At 44.4% G+C, this 21148-nt stretch overlaps 1 protein-coding gene across 1 annotated transcript in view; it reads right to left on the bottom strand.

The window, feature by feature from the left end:
• GRM4 (glutamate metabotropic receptor 4) overlaps nucleotides 1-21148 on the bottom strand; it is a 970099-nt gene that overhangs the window by 842887 nt on the left and 106064 nt on the right. The gene's annotated exons all lie outside the window — the stretch shown is intronic.

The raw sequence follows: 21148 nt of genomic DNA, 5'->3' as shown, positions 1-21148 counted from the left end.
ACATTGTCAAACATTCACCCCCAGTCACAGATCTGGGTTTAATCCATCGTTTTTTTGCTGCCCATGCCATTCCAGTTTGGACCCAGCCATATGCAAATCAGTCTTGACCCTGTTCCCCATGGGAAGTGTTTGACAATGTTCAGCATTCCGTCCATCACTTGTTGTTTTTGCTTTGTCGCCCTAAGTGGGAAGGGTATGCCCAGACGTGGGTCCCGTGCTTCCCATGCCACTGGATTCAAGCTAGCCTGGCTGATGAGGGGTGAAACCCCGAAACCGGTCCCAGGATGCTTGTTTCCGGTCCAGTGAGGACCTGGCTTGGCAGTTCGGTCTGGACTGTTCCCATGAGGAACAGGGTCAAGACTGATTTGCATATGGCTGGGTCCAAACTGGGGTGGCATGGTGAGCAAAAGAACGATGGATTAAACCCAGATCTATGACTGGGGGTGAGTGTTTGACAATGTTCAGCATTCCGTCCATCACTTGTTGTTTTTGCTTTGTCGCCCTAAGTGGGAAGGGTATGCCCAGACGTGGGTCCCGTGCTTCCCATGCCACTGGATTCAAGCTAGCCTGGCTGATGAGGGGTGAAACCCCGAAACCGGTCCCAGGATGCTTGTTTCCGGTCCAGTGAGGACCTGGCTTGGCAGTTCGGTCTGGACTGTTCCCATGAGGAACAGGGTCAAGACTGATTTGCATATGGCTGGGTCCAAACTGGGGTGGCATGGTGAGCAAAAGAACGATGGATTAAACCCAGATCTATGACTGGGGGTGAGTGTTTGACAATGTTCAGCATTCCGTCCATCACTTGTTGTTTTTGCTTTGTCGCCCTAAGTGGGAAGGGTATGCCCAGACGTGGGTCCTGTGCTTCCCATGCCACTGGATTCAAGCTAGCCTGGCTGATGAGGGGTGAAACCCCGATACCGGTCCCAGGATGCTTGTTTCCGGTCCAGTGAGGACCTGGCTTGGCAGTTCGGTCTGGACTGTTCCCAGGAGGAACAGGGTCAAGACTGATTTGCATATGGCTGGGTCCAAACTGGGGTGGCATGGTGAGCAAAAGAACGATGGATTAAACCCAGATCTATGACTGGGGGTGAGTGTTTGACAATGTTCAGCATTCCGTCCATCACTTGTTGTTTTTGCTTTGTCGCCCTAAGTGGGAAGGGTATGCCCAGACGTGGGTCCCGTGCTTCCCATGCCACTGGATTCAAGCTAGCCTGGCTGATGAGGGGTGAAACCCCGAAACCGGTCCCAGGATGCTTGTTTCCGGTCCAGTGAGGACCTGGCTTGGCAGTTCGGTCTGGACTGTTCCCATGAGGAACAGGGTCAAGACTGATTTGCATATGGCTGGGTCCAAACTGGGGTGGCATGGTGAGCAAAAGAACGATGGATTAAATAAACCCAGATCTATGACTGGGGGTGAGTGCGTGCTTCCCATGCCACTGGATTCAAGCTAGCCTGGCTGATGAGGGGTGAAACCCCGAAACCGGTCCCAGGATGCTTGTTTCCGGTCCAGTGAGGACCTGGCTTGGCAGTTCGGTCTGGACTGTTCCCATGAGGAACAGGGTCAAGACTGATTTGCATATGGCTGGGTCCAAACTGGGGTGGCATGGTGAGCAAAAGAACGATGGATTAAACCCAGATCTATGACTGGGGGTGAGTGTTTGACAATGTTCAGCATTCCGTCCATCACTTGTTGTTTTTGCTTTGTCGCCCTAAGTGGGAAGGGTATGCCCAGACGTGGGTCCCGTGCTTCCCATGCCACTGAATTCAAGCTAGCCTGGCTGATGAGGGGTGAAACCCCGAAACCGGTCCCAGGATGCTTGTTTCCGGTCCAGTGAGGACCTGGCTTGGCAGTTCAGTCTGGACTGTTCCCATGAGGAACAGGGTCAAGACTGATTTGCATATGGCTGGGTCCAAACTGGGGTGGCATGGTGAGCAAAAGAACGATGGATTAAACCCAGATCTATGACTGGGGGTGAGTGTTTGACAATGTTCAGCATTCCGTCCATCACTTGTTGTTTTTCCCACTGAAGAAGTACCTTGAATGGAAGGCGCATCGACGCTGAGGACTCAATTTGTGGAGCAGATGAGGAGATATGTCACTGTCGATTGAGGAAATGTAGGCCATGTGTTGATTCTGAGCTGCACAGCGTCGAGGATGCATCAAAGATCAAGCAGTGATGGGCATCGATGCATCGTCGTCGAACCGCTGGGCTACAGACAAGGCTTTCAGCATGAAGCAATGCATTGGCACCAAGCCACACAAAGTCGGAGCTGCGTTAGAGTCCAGAGACGATGCATCGCTCATTCGCCAATGTGGTGTCCATGGCTTGGGCAGTAGTGGCAATGCACCAGTGTCAAGTGGAAATGTGCCTGTTCCGATCAGCGCAATGTTGTTGATGCATTGGTTTTCTCGGGTTGCAGCACAGGTTCTCACTTCCAAGGGCCCAGAACTGAATTGGCAGCACTTGGCCGAGCAGGACTCACAGAAGACAGAGTCCAGGTGCTAATTGCAGGTTACAGGCAGTCCTTAATGTCCCAGAGACCACGGGAAAACAGGTCGTAAGCCAATAAGTCCTTGGAGTCACTCTGGGTTCAGATGCGAGGGGTGCAGTCCTTATCATCAGCAAGTCAGAGATCAGCAGGCAGCAGGCCAGCAGGGCAGCTTATCAAAGCAGAAAGCAATCCTTATAGAGCAGCAGTCCAGAATAATGGCACTCCCTATAGCACAGCAATCCCTACTCTTGGAAGAGTTCTTCACAGGTCCAGTAGTGTACTGATTTGGTGGGGCCACAGACCCAGTACTTACACCTAAATGTGCCTTTGAATTGGGGTGACTTCAAAGAAGGGTCTTTGACATGCACAAATATCCCTTCTTCCTCAGCCCTGGCTTCAGACTATCAGTAGGGGGTAATCACCCCTTTGTGTCAGAACAGGCACTCCCTATTCAGGTGTAAGTGTCAGCTCCCACTACCTCTTCCTGCCCAGGAAGAGCTATCAGAATTGAGATGAATGCAGATGGGTTCTCTATCATACCCATCCTTTCTGTGTTTGTGGCTGTCTTGAAGGAATACACAAAGTCTAGCTGTCACACACCCCAGACGGGTAATGGAGACAGGCTGCAAGGCACACAGAGCAGTAAGAGCAGAGAAATGCTTACTTTCTAAAATTAGCATTTCTAAAATAGCAATGTTAAATCTAACTTTACCCTTAAAGAGGATTTATCATTATCATTCCGCAGATATGAAACATGATACAGCTCCTCCTTTCTAATTGGGAATTACAGCTTAAAAGTGTATTAAGGATTTCACAATGCTTGCCTATAAGAGGACTATGCCTTGCAGTAGTCAAAAATTAATTTGGCTGTTTGTCTCTACCAGGACATGCAAACCTTAAAAGTACATGCCCTACCTTTTGCTTACACAGCACCCTGCCCTTGGGGCTATCTGGGTCCTACCTTAGAGGTGACATGTGTAATAAAAGGGGAGTAATAAGGATTGGCAAGTAGTTTTAAATGCCAAGTCGAAGTGGCAGTAAACTGCACACAGGCCCAGCCATGGCAGGCCTGAGACAGGTTTGAAACCTGTGTGGATGGTACAACCAGTGTTGGAGGCCCACTAATAGCATTTAATTTGCAGGCCCTAGGTATATGGTATACCACTTTACAATGGACTTACAAGTAAATTAATCAATTGTGTATACATCAAAGTTACCATGTTTAAGGGAGAAGCATATGCACTTTAGCACTGGTCAGCAGTGGTGAAATGCTTAGAGTTCTAACGCCACCTAAAGGATACAGCAAAAATATGAGACAAACAAGCAAAACGCTTAGTGTGACCCTTCTGAGAAGGCCATTTTCCAACAATGGTAGATGATTACATAAAACAAAATGTACACAAAGTTTATATACCGTAAAAAGGATTGAGATAGAGTAGATGTTGTGCCAAGAGTTGATTACAATGTCTTAGTTAAAGTAGGGTTAAAGTAGAGTTCTCAGGTCCATTTTGAAAGTAGTCAGCGAGGTAGTTGTACATAGTTTTTGAGTTAATGAGTTATCTTTGTCACACAGGATACCCTTTTCTCTACATTAAAAAGAATGTCACCAGATTCACAGTGAAGCTGTGAAGCATTGTACTTTGCACTTCCCACATCCCCAACTTAGTGTCAGGTTAGTAAACACCAGCGTGGCATGAAAGAGGCAGAACGAGGTAAGTCAGTAAGGGAGTGTTAGAAAGGATCAGGAGTGTCTGACAGGATATGGGAACATCACAAGGGGTTAGAGTAATGTCCCTACGTCTATGAGACAATTTGACAAAGCCCTGCAGCGCACAACTACTACTGATGCCTGCGCCTTTGGAGTGAGCTCTGATTTTACACCAGTGAGACTAAAACAGGAGTTCGGTAATGAATTTGCCTCTGGCATGTTAAAAATTAAAACGCCCAAATTGAGGCATCTGTTATTAGAGAACGAGGTGGTGGCGAGTATGTGCACACTAGTCTATGACGAATACTACAGTGTTTTTTTCCCCTTTATTTCGATAAATATTAGCAAAGCCAATCGTTTTTTGCAGCAGAAAAAGATGTTATTGTTCATGCAAACAGACACTAGACGGACGAAGGATGTGTGTCTTTTCAATGTTCACACTCTAATGACAGTTAAAACATAATTAACTAGCTTTAATCACGCACATAGCCTCGTTTATTTATTCAACACATACACACACCAATCGTGTATACACATTCGCCAACCTCCTTCGTGAGCGCTCGCCTTTCTTCAAAGTAACACACAAACCTCACTAATATATACGCACATACACCAACCTCATTCAAATACACACAAACCAAGTCTGTTCCTAACACCAGCCCTATTCAAGCACATCCCAATACATAACTACACACTCCCTCGTTATTCCCACACACAACCTCCTCATCAACACACGCAAGCCCACACGCACACAAACACCCCTCATTGAGCGCACATTCCCCTCCAGTGCCGCGCCCCGCTCCGAGGTGCACCCATGCGCGGGAGACCACCCCGTGACGCGTTCCCTCTGCCCGGAGACAGGATTCTCCGCTCAGTTTTTTCTCTTCTCGGTGCCACAGCTGCTTGGGCTGGTGGCACGCCGACTGCGTGTTAACTAATTTAAAATTGCCCTGAAACGTCGGAGGAAGTTCAATGGCATAAAACTGAATGTGTTCATTAATCAGTCACACCGAGCGCATATCAACGAGCCGAGAGTCCGAGAGAAGCACTAGAGGGAACGTGCGCAGTCTGAGCAGCCAATGGGAAGCCGCGGGCATACGCACCGGGGGTGATGTACACAGTCAATAGGGCATATGGGAAATGGAGCACAGAAACACTAAAGGTGATGGAATGAACGAGGCATATGTGTGGCTGAGACATGGCGTATTAACGGGGGAGGTTTTATATGAGATATAACCATAGGGTCCATGGTAGACTACGGCCCACAAATGCCAGGGGCGAAGTGCACAGAAAAAGAGCCCATGGAAGTCAGAGGCACAGCAGACACCAAATGGCGTCCAGGTATGTGCCCAGAGCACAGATAGCTTGCCAAACATCACGGCCTCTGTTTTGTCTTCATTGACTTTGGAACAACAATTTTGGCAGATCCAGCTGGAGACGACTGTCATGCAATGAGAGAATTTCGCCGGTGTTAAGATGATACCTTCTCTGATTGAAGCAATCATTTGTGTATCATCTCCGTAAGCGCTCCTATGCCTCATCAGGTGTAGTAAGCGCTATATAAATGCAACTACAGTACAATAACAGATGTAATTGAAACTGAAGAATACAAGGGCAGCTTACGGGGAGTGAGAGATATTAAATAGAGTAGGCGGCAGGGAAGAACTTGAGGTACCCCACATTGCAATGAAAATGGATGGGATTAAATGGGAGGCAAGCAATAATTTGCCATCTGTCACTTAAAAAAGACAAACAATGTTAAGGCCTGGTTGCCAGGCCCAAAATCAGTGAGGTGTGAAAAAAAAGTTATTTATGGGAAACTGCATCAAATACCACGGTATGTTCAAGGAGGAACAGAGCAGCAGATCGTACCTGGTCCAAAATGAATCCTATGCCAGTAGTCATGGCCACTAATGCTGTTTCCATTTTGTGAAGTGGCCTGAAGCTGGATTGAGAAGCATGTAGCAAATTGTTATTTTCAAGGTAGACTGATGGTTGGAAATGTATAGCTTTTTCCAGGATATTAGAAAGGGTACCAGCAACCTGAGTCTGTAGATAGTAAGAGAAGATAGGTTAACTGTACTGCAACTATTATAACCTTTTTCCAGGAGGATGGTGCAGTTGTAGATTTTAGCGATGAATTGCACAAAACAGTCACAATAGAGCAAATCTAATTGGGCACCAGTTGAAGAATATCATTTGGATGGGGTTGAGAGGAGAACCAGACTTAGTCCATAGTAAAAGGTTCTCAATATAATTTTCGGAAAAGGGGGAAAATCAATACACAGATGACCCTGTTTTAGAAATGGCAGGTTTGACCAGACAACAAGGAAGATCTCCAGGAAGGATGGAAAAAATCTGAATAAATGACCCCTGCTCCCTATAAAAATGTGTCTCAGAGCCAGTATCTCTGAACTTCTCCAAAGAGAACATAGAAGAGTGACTCAGAAGTGACCCAATCATATTTTAGCAGACTCTATAGGCTGGCACCAAGTTGATAATTTAGCCCCCTGTAGTTGCGATAATTTGTTATACCAGAACACTTTACAGTTTGTTTTGTTCTGAAAATTTTGTGGTCCTCACAGGAAATTCATTTTTCCACTCCTGGAAACGAAGCAGTTTAGGCAGGCTAGACCCACTCTAATTTTTCTTCAAATGCTATCCCATGTCTGCATTGATGTAGCAAAGTTTTTAATGAACGCTGACAGGATCAGGAAAAGAAGGAGGTGATTGTCATATGCCAATAGAAACAATAGGCAATCTCCTCCTCTCCAGCCTGCTCTCCAGAATGAAGCTCCCTCCTCACCTGCCAAGGGTGATGAGAGGCTTAGTTTGCTGGTCTTCAGTGAGCCTAGAATTAGGATTTACTTCAGTGTTCTACTCCTGATTTGGCACCTCTGAAGGTGACAACACTCCCTCAATGAAAGCTGGCCTGATTGGCTGTACTAAGGAAGAAAAGCAAAAGAGTGTGTGAACCCCAGGTAGGGGTGACCTACGGAATTGTCATTTCTGCTTTATGGTAAGATACATCCACCAGGCCTCTGCATCTGCACAAGCTGTGACTTGCCCCTGCCTATGGAGTGACCAGCACCATTATATTGTGTCAACAGTTGTGTTTGTGAGTGTTTTTTTTGCTGTTCTAAATTCAAAACCTCTTCTCTTTTATCCACTTCTTGCACGTACCTTTCTTGTAGGTTGCCGTGTGCCTTTCAGCACACCATAAACACCATTTTGTGCCAGAGGGAACAGGTTTCTATCTATGCACCATGATCTCTTACCTTACATCACGTCATCTGTTTCCTACCACCTGTAATTCCATAAATACTTCCCTTGCACCATCCTGTACACCATGGTTGCCATGTTGTGTTGTGCTCAAATCTGTCCGCACAAACCGACAGCATTTCTTTGCCACTTCCTGCATTCTCTCACCATGTTATGTCAGAGGGTGCCAGTAATTGGTTTTTGTGTGTGTGGGAGCGGCCCTCATCTTTCAACACCTCTGTATGAACTTGGGTTGTTGGTTGGGGGGTGGATGAAACTCTCCTCAAGCAGTAACCACAATTCTTCCCAGGGTGAAGTCACAAACAAACAGTAAATTAACCTCTGCTCATCCCTCATGTAGATTGGCACAGAACAGTCAGGCTTAACTCAGGGGCAATGTGTAAATTATTTGTGCAACACTTCAAACAATCACACAGTGAAAACACACCATAAGAGGAGCCCACAATTGAATTACAAAAACAGATTCCAAAAAAAAACCAACGTAACAAAAATCCAATTAGTAGAGCCAGAGATATTCCATTTTAAATGTTTTAATGAAATAGCACCAAAATGTGTGAAGCATCAACAGTGGACACCTGCTTATGCTGTACTGGGAAACAGTCCAAAGTTTACACCAATTGCAATGCAGCACAGGCCAGCTACAGGGACCAAGTTAGGCTGGTGAAACGAAAAACCTGAAATCCTGGTTTGCGAAGCATTGTGAGGGTGTGTGTCAAATATATGTCACACAGCCAAAGTGATGCATCTGTTCTGTGATGTAGAGAGACTGCAGTGTGTGGTACTGTTGCATCATTGAGGCTGTGCCCAGCTCCTCCCATCCTGTGAGTGATAACCCATCCAGATACAGCTAAGCTTGTGTGTAGCTGTCTAAGAGGAATACACAAAGCTTAACTGTCAGCTACATCCAGTCATGTGACCAGGTATAGACTACAGGCACCAAATGGCTAAGGCAGGTTGCATTTAGCAGTGTATTCTCCCAGCCTCTCTTTAAGAAGTGGCAGCACCGAGTTCCATAGGGATGAGGTTAAGGATCCCGCTGCAGAGTTTTTAATGGTGTGGCTCTACCATAGCAGGTGCAGCCCAGAGATTGGGCAATCAGCAGTCCTGAAGGGGTGTAGCCCTGCTGGGTCCCCAGCAATGCAGCTACTATCTGGGCCTACTGTATTCAGCAAGTGCAAATCTGACCAGGCCTTCAGAAAATGACAGCTGCAGTTCCCATCTGGTCCTATTGTGTTTGGCAGATGCAGCCCCAACTGGGACTTTTGGGAATCTCATAATTGCACCCTCAATCAGGCCTTCGGCAGTGATGCAATCACTGTATTGCAGTTCCTGCAGCAAATCAGAATGATAGTCTGTGGGATCCATAAATGCTGGGTCCCTCTGAAATGCTCTTGCACAGTTTACTTCTTCCTGTGTGCCTCAGAGCCACCAGCGACATGCTGGGCCTCACTCTTTCCTTGAAATTCTCTTACCGTGCAGGGCAGGCAGTCTCTTTCCCCCTCTCTGGAGGCAGGCTTTTAAGCATCTCAGAGCAGGTATACTGCTCCCCCAGCTGTAAATCCAGACTTCAGGTGATGTCCATTGACCTTTGGGAGACTGGTTTTCAGGCAGACACCAGCTGTGGTTCCACAGCACTCCTTTGATAACTCTGCAGAGCACTCCCTTCATCAGTTATAAAAGACCTGGAACTGGAACAGAGCTGTGTTTTATGAGTTACACAACTTCCATACAGGGGATGTGGATCCACTGTATTAAATTGTAGAACTGGTTTGGAGCACTTCTTTTTTCAAGTGTCCTTCCTAGGCTGTTCTCCAGACCCAGTCTTTGTGAAAAACAGGTGCCTTCATGATCATCTGTAACTAGAGCTACATGTGTCAATAAAAATGATACCAAGATACTAATATTATTAGTGCTGTCATAGTGACCACGTCACACAAGATTATGTAAGTGGCCACCCCAGGCAAGATTACCAGAAGTGATCACCTCAGCGCATCATGCAGAGTTGCCAGCACTAATATAAAAATGTTTTTTTCAATTTGGAATACCTCTACATGGATTTTAGATGGGACCGATATTTACAATGCCCCATGCACTAGGGTAATATTTGTAATATTGCATAATTTGCCACTCAAACATAAGCATTGAAAATGTTTTGCAAATTCATTTTTCTCCAAACATCAGCTTATGAGTTCTGAAAACACACACATTTTCATTGAGAAGACACACCTTTCAATTTTGGATACATGATTCATTATTTCAACTGAACAAAAGTTTCTAATTTAGTTTGCTGTGCTGCACACAGGAGGGCTCCTTCCAGGTAGCTGGAGGGCTACCATTAGCTAAGGAGCTACTCTTTGGAGAGGTCTGGTGTACAGTGAGGATTCTCTTTGCTGGCAGCAATGGGGCTGTCTCCATTCTGGACCCTCAGCACCCACAACAGAGGCACAAAGAGGTGTGAGCTTTCTGCATTTGGCTATTGTCAGCCCAACTGACGGAATAAACAGGTGTGGACAAAGGGGCAGACCTAACCTAAAGACTTCCCCACCTTTCTACAATAGTCTGCAGCCCCGCCCCTTACCACTATCATCCACAAAAAGGCAGTTCCCATGAAGACCAATCAGGAACTCCTTGCTGACCATAATGTGTCTAGGCTTCCTAAAGGGAATCCTGTCTCCATTCCACACTTCAGTGGCTGGACCTTGTCTGGGTGGACAGTCCTCACCCTCTATCTTGTGCTATGCCAAGGGTACTCACAATTATACCATAGGCCTCAATTATTATGGCTCACTCATACTACACATGAGTTGTCCTTACCACACACACAACCAACATAAAATGTCAGGAAGCCAGGGCTACACACAGTTGAGCACTCAGGCAGGAGAACACATCGGGATACAAAGCAACGAACATTCCTGTCCTAACACACCTAGTGGAAGAGAGTGTGCAATCAGGTGTGGTACTTGCCCCAAATGAGTGAGGTTGTTCCCCAAAACGTAAAACTTACAATGAATGAGATTGTGCACCCAAAAATGAAACTCACATCTAATAAGTGTGACTGTGCTTCAATACACTAGACAGTATCCACGGTGGTGTAACATAGGCCTCCACAGCCCCCGAGGTGGAGGTGGGAGGCCCTGAGCTCCAGGGAGCCCCCCCAGCTCACTACCCTGGCCTGAGAGCTCCTGAGTGAGTTTGGAGAGGAGGCCCTCCTGGTACTTTGCAGGGGGGGGGGCTCAAGTTTCGTAACGCCACTGAGCACCCAATTAATGGGGCTATGCTAGTTCTCCTCTGTTCTCCTACTGTCCTTGATGTTCTATCTCCCCACAGTCTTGTATGGTTTCTGGACAAAGCAGTGAAGCCCACAAGAAGCTCATACAATAGACATATATCTTAGACCGCTGACCGCATTCAATTTAACTGTGTGCTTTTGACCCAATGTGATTAGAGAAGTTATTTTCATTTATAAATAAAATCTGTCTGCACATTTCATAATTTATCTTATTTTCTGTGATCCATTGTTTGACTGTGCACTCATTCGAAAGCCTCTTCAAACAGCGCAGCCTAAATTGTTAGAGCCCTTCTACTGACGCAGGAATTAAGCCTACTTGAAGGCTGCCTCTCATTTCATCCTTTCAAAACTCTTCAGGTAAGCTGAGAGACCCTGTCTTTTTCATCCTTGGCAGAGGGACGACTGCCCTCAAAAACGTTACAGGCTGCATTCCAGGCTTACAAGTGACAAACTAAAGCATCCTGGGAGTTGTACTCTTATTGATTCCACTGACTGCTTCCAACCTAGACTAACACACCAGAAAACATGGTTTGGTAGGTGAAAAATTCCTGCAAGATTGGAGACAATGTTCATAATGACCTGGCACAAAGTGGTTGTGAATTGGTAATCTAAACTTGGGGGACTGGAAAGGCCCTCATTTTACCATAACCAGGGATATGATCTGGCAGGATCCTTTGACGTTCTTGGGAGCAGAGTTACTAGCATTTTGAAACATGGAAGCGCCACTTTTTTGGTGCAGCCACAACGTAATATGCAAATAGAAATTTACAAAGCCATACAAGACCAATTTGTAGCACCCGCCGTTGCTTTGTGAAAAAAATGTAACACAACACAGCGCATAGCACTGTCTTGCATTACCCTGCACAAGGGAGGCGTTCTATGAGCAGCGAATGGGCATTCCCATGCATCCACCTATAGATTTTGATGCAATCCCAGATATACAAAGGTCTGTAAACCTGGGATAGTGTCAAAATGGTGCACCTCCCACACCCAGGCGTAATGAGGAGAAATATCCTTGATTCTCCACGTTGCTTCCTTTTTCTATGTGTGATGCATATAGAAAAAAAGAAAATGCCCTTTAGGATTCTTCTTGTGCAGGAAGGTACCTCTTCCTGCATAAAAACAGTTATGGTCGGACTGCAGGCTCCCTTGCAGCATAGCGCAAAGGTGCCTGCACTGGTGCTATGCCTCCTTAAGTGCGCCAGAAAAAGGAGGGAGCAGAAGTGTGCATATCTTAGTAGATATGGCTCGTTTCGGCTGTCTCCATTTCATGAAGCACAACAACTTTGCTTACCTCCCTGCGTTGTGTAAAACCTTAGTAAATCTTCCCCATGGTGTCACCAACACACCAGGAAAAATGGTACACAACAGAATGTACATATTGGCAACTGAGGCAGGGTACACACTACCACTAATATACACAACCAGGAGACATATAGAAGACCATGCATAGCACACACTCGAGGTACACAACAAGGGATTGATGTAAGACAGCACAAACGTCCTGTCCCACAACAACGCTACAACTATCTCTCGTCTTCTCAGCCAATGGTGGGTTTCGCCTACAAGTAGCTCCTCTGCCCCTGCAGTGTATCTTTTTGGGCCACTCCTGAAGTTACATGATCAAGCGCAGGTGTGGCACAATCATTCACATTTGTGTGTCGGTCAGTGTCACATAACAGACGGGTGCAAGACTAGGGTATTGACTTGCTCCACAGATGAGGCCCTCTGTAATGATGGACAGCCATAGGTAAGTGGCAGGCCCTAGCCATCCATTGTTATGAGCTGTGAACCTCTCTGAGAGGGAGCCATGGGCCAGCGACAGGCCCCGCGTGCTCAGCAGTCCTTCACTGTAAAGGTGTGCTTCAGTCGACAATCCATATGGCTTCCATCAAGCCTTCCTTGATTATTTTTAACATTTTTTCGCTGAACTGTACAATTCCCCTATAATTTCGCGATCATTCAGCGCTGCAGTACTTGCACGAATGCCCCCAGCTTCTGTAATTAGTCAAGTCCCCCGAGAGTAGACGCTTTCTATGCCTGACGTGGCGGCAGCATTACATGTAATGACTTCAAGTGGGACAGTAATACTAGCAGTACCAGAGTCCTCCGGGGGTGTAAGCAAGGATTAAGTCCTCCTATTGTTTTGGAACCTGTGAGTGAGCGTGTGTTGGGGAGCTACCCCGGAGGCACATATCCCTGTATCCCCATGCGTTCTTCCCACATTCCATGGCAGAGCCATCCTGTGGGACTGAAGCTCTCATACTGGTCCTGTCCGCAGAGAAAATGTTGGCCACATTTGGCCTGTCTGTTGCGTCATCTCCCTTCTCAGATCATCTACAGTATCTCTCCGTCTCATTTCCCAGTGATTTTTCAAGGTCTACATTGACGTCAGAGTACCTGGACTAGGAACTCACCCGTTGCCTTGGTGAGCCTTCTGGACTGAAAGGGGTCCATTGCTGGGCAAGTTCTCCCTGACCGAGGAAAAACAGGGGCTGTGGGAAGAGGGCCTCCTGTCCGTCCATACTCGCTGTTGTGACTGAGGTCTCTCAGTAGGTCTGAGCTCGAGCTTTCAGGGCTGGGCGATACGTCAGTCGTCCCTCAGGCAGGAGAAAGCTCTGCAGCCTCTGGCCGACCTCAGGCACCCGGGGCAGGCATCACTGGCACCGGAGAGAGTATTATCGAATTACTCCACACACCTCGCCGGGAATAAACCACTTCTAATATTGGATTACATAACAGATTAATTCTATTTTGAATGGGCTGCTGGATATTCCTGCACGACGCTAGGGTTATCCTTTCTGCACTATTACACAGGTATTTCTGGGCAACAGTTCAAGGGGGCTGGAGTTCCGGGGTTCTGTGACATTTCATGATGAATTCGAGGGACAAGCCACGGCTCCGGAGCTTCCAGGTGAGAGTTTGGTAAGGCAGTCTGGAGGACTTTTCCTAAACGTGTGGTGCATGGAGGTGTGTGGTTTTATGTACTCAGTTACTTGATCTCTGTAATGCAATAATGGCGAAGTGACTGTATTTTGCAGTAAATTGTATGCAAGTGTCTGTCAGAGAGTACACGACAATGATGTGTGAGTGGCGTTGTTTGTGCAAACGATTCTGTTTGTATATGCCTAACCATGTTTTGTGTAAATTGTTGTGTGTGACTGAGAACGACAGCGTAATATGTGAAATATTGGTTGTGAGTTTTTTTATGTATGTGAGTGGCTTTGTGTGAATATATGACAGTGTGACTGTTCTTACGGTACACGGTGGCACTGACATTGCATGTGAATATGTCTTTATCAAGTAATCGAACGTGATGTGTGAGGCATTGTAATTGTATTTTTATAGCGCTTACTACCCCTGACGAGGCGTCAAATTGCTTTTCATCAAGTAGCACGCAACTCCGGAACCCAAGAGGAATTAGTGGTGGATTAGTATAGGGAAATATGAGTACTAGTATAAGTATTATTATGGGTTAATTTGAGCAGAGGATATGTGAGTTTGTTAGTTAGATTGACTAGAATAATGGAGGAAGAGAGGAGAGAAGAATCCAGAAGTGTTAATTGGGAGCTTGTAGTAATAGTATGAGGCTTGGAATGAGGGAAGAGTCTGTGGAAAGGGGTTAGGGAGATCATAGTAGCAGTGTGTGTGTGGCACAGTAAGTGTAATATGTGGGTGGTTGTATGTGAAAAATCCTAACGCATGAATTACTGTTCTGACACTGCTGTGCGGTGGGTGAGCGGGTGTATGTGTGATGTGCGAATGTGTGCATGTTTGTGTGTGCGCAAATGGTGTTGAGGGATTTGAGGTGGTTCGGCCATCATGCTTCCCAAGTATCACTCAACACTCAGTGGCATTTCTTTGAAGTCGCAGCACAGCTATTATTTCCTTGAAGTTAAAATAGGAAATATGTAATGCATTGTATATTCTATATTCACCCAAAACCATCTTAAGTAATTTGATCTCAATTCATATTTGCCAAATAGGCGCTTGGGGATGTGTTTTTTCCTCAATCTCTGCGTAAACTTTCATAGATCAGCAAAGCGTGAACATTTCTTTTGTATAGCCTGATTATGCAGTTACACAAGAATGTATGCCGAGCTGCTTGACATGTCCTCCTGTCTATCACACTACTCACTGCCGCACTTACAATCAAGCGCTCCCATACATGTGTCCACCTTAATTGTTGTTCTAGAAATCTTAATATTCAAACCTCTTCAAACAATGCTGAGTTTAATCAAATTGTCAGATTGGAATGATTTTAAGTTGGAGCCTAAATGTTTCAAAAGAATCAATTTCAAACGAGCATGTCTAAAATAGAACTCACTAGCTTGACATGCCCCATATAGGTTTGAAAAACTCTGGGGCAGCCAGGATTTTGACGTGTTCAAGAAGGACACAAAGTTGCACGATCCTTTTGTTTGTTACACATGTGTCCTGGAGTAATAGAATAACGCCGTCTAGAAGGGTATCTTATCGAATCCTCAACTTCTCAGCATCTTATTTTCCTATCAAATAAGGGAATAGTACACAGGATTTTTTAAGTATTTCTTTTACCTCGTCCGCAGTTTGATACTTCACACAATCTAAGTACCACCATCCTCCACGCACAAAGGGCAGGAGCTGGCAACAGCAGGAGCCTGGCACTGGAGACAAGTAACCGTGAAATGGCTAGCATGGCTTTCAGCTGAGCTCCACTTCTAAGATGAAGACTGCACTAGGCCGCAGACCCCGCACTCATCATTCTCAGAAAAAGACGGATAGCTCGTCCTGATTAACCAGCAGTTAAACACATACCATGTGACTCTTTGTAATCTTTTCTAAGAATGCACAAGACAGATTAACCTTCGTGGATATCAACATTCTTCCCTGATGCTCAACAGGGAATTTAATTCAGCAGGGTGTCAGACCGTGACCCCCAACCCTAGGGTTAATAGCTTTTTGTGCATGATCGGATGCTCTTTCTCCTTGTCTTAAGTCGGGAAAAGGCATCATTCTTCTGCCCTCAAATGGAAAACCTCCCCCCTGCTGATTCCTGCACAGAACAAGTGTTCTCCGCTTTGTAAGTGGACCGACAAAAGACAGCTTTTAACTTTGCTTTAGGGCTTAAGTTATTCTTGAGTTCACATATCGTCCCACAATGGCCTTGAGGATTTCATCACAGACCAGAATATTTTTGTCTGTTAGTCTAGGAACATCAGTAGAGTGGGTGCATTTTATATTTCATGTATATGTTTGGTTTTAAGTGTATTGTGGTGGTTATTATAAACCAGACAGTTGTACCAAAATGCGGCATTTTGATTGGCTAGCTGGTCGATATCTACCCAGGAGATTCATGGCTAGTACAGCAAGCAAGACTCATCACAGTTTGAACGCACAAATCATCTCCCTGTGAAGATCACAGAATCCTGAAAAAGTTCATCCAGCTCACAGAATGCGCCTGCACCGGGAGGCATACTGCTGGAGAACACCGTGTTAGAAACATCCATTCTACTGTATAGAAGGCTGAATATATACATGCAAATGTTGCTTTTGTTTGCTGCTCTTGAAATAAACAAGTCAGTGAAAACACTCCTTTACATTTTTTGGCATTATATAACTACACCGTTTCCAGTCAGTGAAAATTGTGTAGCCTACCAGTTTTCAATGGTTTTTAAAAAAGTGTCCTCATTGTTTTGTCTGACTTATGATGTCAATTATTTTACAATCTGTTTTAAATCATCATCTCTGAATTTCTCAATTTATAAGGTATACAAAAACATTTTCTAAATACATTTTATAGGGGCTAAAATAGAGAGATAGAGCAGCATCTTCTTGCCACATCTGTTTACTCTGGATACTCATCTTCTCCGTTGTTTGATACCTCCATTTTTGTGGCAGCCATCACACTTTTTTTAATTGTTCATGTAAATGTATGGGTAGTTTTTTAGAGGTTCAGGAGGCTATTACAGACTTTACAGACGAAGGAGTTATTGCTTGGACATGTATGTTTTTTTTTGTTACTCCCCCCCCTTCCTCTTGTCAGTAGGTGCATCTCCCTGCATGAATGTGCCCTGGCTTACATTTTTTTATACCTCAAATTACATAAAAACCTATACCGCCTCTAATATTTTTTTAACCAGTTTGTTTCAAACTTGCATTTATGCTTATTTATTCCACCCTATTCCACAGATACGGTTTTAAACTCAACCACTCCTATCAATAAAATGACTGTCAGCAGTACCTCAGTTCTGTCGTGAATACGGAATGCCAGCACTCTACGTGTTCATTAAAACTCCTTGGTGAAGCTACCGTTGACCGCTGGGGAGCTAACTAACAGACAGCTGGAATTGGAAGTACATGTTTCACTCAGCATGCCAGACCTATTTTTCTGACATGGATAATGAAGAATTTTAGAGATTTATAAAAAAAATGTTTTGCCGTCTGAGGAATCTTAAATAACTTGTAGACGAAAACAATCTCAGAAAAACGTTTACTTTCAAACACTGTTCGTCAAATCAATCAGAATATTCACAATTTTCACAGGGTAAAATCACCTTAAAAACTCATCCTATTTCATAAAATTAGTATGATGCCACCAACTTATGATTTATATTGTGACTAAAATCTACTATCACTCTGTAGATTTTTTTAATTTTGTGACCTTCGAAAGCTGACATTTACTGCAATGCAGATCAATGGGACAAAAAGAAAGGAGCCTTACCACACAAAAAAAACTACAGATATGCTTCCTGTAACCCTCTATCTAGGTAACCCCATAAAACAGACACCAACTACCAAACAATTTTGTGAACTTCACCTTAATTTTTAAGGATCTGATTTATAATAGCAATATTATCGAAGAGGTAGGGTATTTTCAAATAGTGATTGACTGAGTGGAGCAGGGCCCTTGCCTTCACCTCGGGACTCTCTTTCTCCACCTCAGTCAATAACTAGCTTGGAGTGACCCCTTCCCCCAATAATGTTGCCCAATTAGAATATTGGAACATTGGGAGCTCCAATGTAGGCAATAGAGTGGCTCATAGCCAATAATGGGGACTGCACACCTCTGCTTCAACATATGAATGCCTTCCAATGCTTCCCCCTTTATAATTGAAAACATCCCATCCCCAGTAACTGGAATGTTCTACTAGCATTATAAACCTTTTGCATCACACTACACACACTCTTAAAGGCCCTTGTCAGTCACCCAGGCCTATAACTTGGGTTTAGGGCCCTTAACAACTATCATGGCTGTCATAGTTACATTTTAGTTAGTCGCTTGGACACAGTAATAGCCTAGCTTACACTTGCGACGTGTGCCCCTTTTATTCAGAATTCATGCTCTGTATTTCTGTATTTAATTGTATTCATTTTATTATTGCTCCTTTAGTGACATTGTTTTTAATTCCATTATCAACTGCTATTCTACGAACGCGTCATTATCAGTGCTATGTATGACATACTTTCCATCATTTTCTTCCCTCAGAATTACAAGAACAGAATCCAAGGCACACAGAATAATATTTTGCATTGCTGGTCCCAAGACTTAACATAACAGTCCAGCACTTAGGTACATACCCACATCAGGGTTCTGTGCCTGAACTGAACCATGTCCCCTATAAAAACATGTTGTAGGACAAAGGGCATTAGAGGAGGTTCCAGCCAGAATTTCCATCCATGCTGCATGTTGGTTTTCGGTAGACCTCAGCCTTTGTGTCTCCACAGATCCTGATCTGGAGACTGGCGGCCTGACCATGTACTAAGGTAACAGGGGTGGGGTGTGCTTCTCATGGACACTGTATGGACAGATTTGGCTTACATTGAGATGCTCTCACTCAGGGGCTAGAGATTTGGCTTTTAGGTAGGAACTGTATATTCATGTTATGACAATACGTTGGGGATTTTCATATTTACATCTCTAATTTCGACAATACTGATTTTGTTTTTACCCATTATCCTAATCATTGCAGCTCATGCATTTTAGAATAGATTGCAGTCTTTTTAATAAATGTATTGAAAACTGTCCCTCATCTCTTTTCTTGCCTATGTCTGTGAAAGAGACTTGTATGTGGAGAGAAAAGGGTAAGACTTGTTTCCACCATGATTTTCCTGAGGGTTTTTCAGAGTCCATGCAAGGCTGCCACAAATCGTTTTTACAGGTTGAGTTTTGGTGAGGTGCTGCTAGTGAGCCGGGAGGGTTTGGGCAACAGCTGCCAACTGCTGTGGGAGTGACTCAGTCACCTACAACACAGAGGTACTCCCACCCCAAATCCAGCAGTCTCATCAGAGAACGAGAGACCAGATGGCATGGCCCTCAGAAGTAGGGTATATTGCTGTAGTCACTAATTTTCACACACTATGGGAGAAATAAGTTATTGTGGATACATCCCCTGGACTTCCATTAAAAGCCAATAGTCATAAGAGAGTGGAAGCCAATATAGATTAAAGTCTCTAAAAAAAGTTTTTTTAAAATTTGAAAGAGACCCTCACCCACCCAGCATGCTTCATCATCGGATCGTCTCACCCGACACCTAGTGTGTCGGGTGGGCTCAACTGCCTAAAGGAGGGAGCACTTCTAAGTTTGAGGCTTAGTGGGATTTGTGATTTCTACAGTTGAAATTACCTTTCACCCCAAATCTGAGTTTGGTATTAGGACTGGGACTGTTGTGAACTCACTAATTTCCCACCGGTCAGATATGTTCTTTTGAATGCTTTTTGTTATCTGGTGAAACATGCTGTTGTTTGCTTATCAATGTCTACATACTGACCACATTTTGCACTACCAAGTACATTCGTTAAAAGTGTTTGTTGTTTATTATCGTGTGTGTGCTTGTGAAGTTGTTGTTACTTAACACTCTGCTTTTTCACAAGAAGGTTATAAAATAGCTGAGTCCATCACACAGAGTTATCAATAACAGGGGCATAGTTAACTTGGTAGCTGGAGGGAATACTATGGGATTCTGAATTGTAGCAGGAGATTTCGCTCAGATTTCAGGAATTCAAAAGGATGAATCAGTAATATAACACTGATTCTCAGGTAATTCTTAATTTTCCCACTGAGTTTCTCTTGAACATTTCTTCTGGTTTCAGGAGCCAATGTTTGGGTGAAAAGCATAGTGTGTTGCATTATCTCGGAATTCGTAATCCCGATGGCTCGGTCACCTTCATTTTCCATCCCCATCAGGTTTATAACAGGATTTATAATGATGTCCTATATGGAATATTTGAGCTCTATTGGAGGGTAACAGAGGAACCGCAGATTATTACCAGGAGCCAAGCGGAGCAGTGGCAAAGAAGACTTAGTTGTTAATCAGTCTGACAAATTGTTATCACCAACAGAACTTAGGGTACTAAATAAGCGTTTAGGCTTTGTTCCTACCCCAAAAGAAGATGCTTTCTGACTAAACTGTGAGATCATTGCCTTTTTTCAGAAGATTCGTTTGCATTTTTTCTTCAAGGATCGTCCTGTGACTACCTTGATGGGTGACACACATTTGAGAAAACCTTCTACTTTCACGCCACCTCATAATCTGGTACCTATTGAAGTTTTGACATTTGAAAAGGCAATCCGTCATGAAATTGGTTTATTACAGCCTATACTACCGTTTCAAAATCTATCTAACGATGAAAGACAGGCTATCCGTTCCCTCTCTCAAGATCCAAACATCACTATAAAACCAGCAGATAAGGGAGGAGCCATTGTAGTTTTAGACACCACCTTTTGTACACAAGAATGTAGGAGACTTCTGAGTGATAGTGCATATTATGAACCTATCAAGGCTGACCCCACTAAAAGATTACAATAAATTATTCGTAACATGATAGTGGAAGCAGCCGGTGCAGGCTGGATTACACATCAAGAAGCTTAATTCTTGGATACTGAGGAACCGAGAGTGCCTTACTTTTAATGTCTCCCCTAGATACATAAGGGAACTCAACCCCCAGGTCATCCTATTGTTTCAGGGATTGGATCTACTTTGGAGCCCCTATCTAAATTCTGTGATTTTTTTTCTCCAACCTATTGTCCAGAAAACTCCAATTTTTCTAAAAGACACAAAAGACACCTTGACATTGTTGGACCTCATCAACATCAGCGGAACCACAGATATGCTGATATGCCTTGATGTTGAGGCATTGTATACCAACATACCACAAGATGCCACTCTAGAAGCAGTAGAGGAGATTCTCACAATTGACATTTGGCCTCCTAATACCCCAATTAGCTCTTTTTTAGCATGTGCTACACTAGCCTTAAAAGATAACTTTTTTAAATTTGAAGATGATTTATATCATCAGATCCAAGGCACATCTATGGGTAGAACCTTTACTCCAAGTCCAGCCTGTCTGTATATGTACTCCTTTGAGAAACGCTACATTTTAGAACCCACACAACA

The sequence above is a fragment of the Pleurodeles waltl genome, chromosome 6, assembly GCF_031143425.1.
Source record: "Pleurodeles waltl isolate 20211129_DDA chromosome 6, aPleWal1.hap1.20221129, whole genome shotgun sequence".
NCBI classification, from domain to species: Eukaryota; Metazoa; Chordata; class Amphibia; order Caudata; family Salamandridae; genus Pleurodeles; species Pleurodeles waltl.
This window is presented reverse-complemented; position numbering and strand designations above follow the sequence as displayed.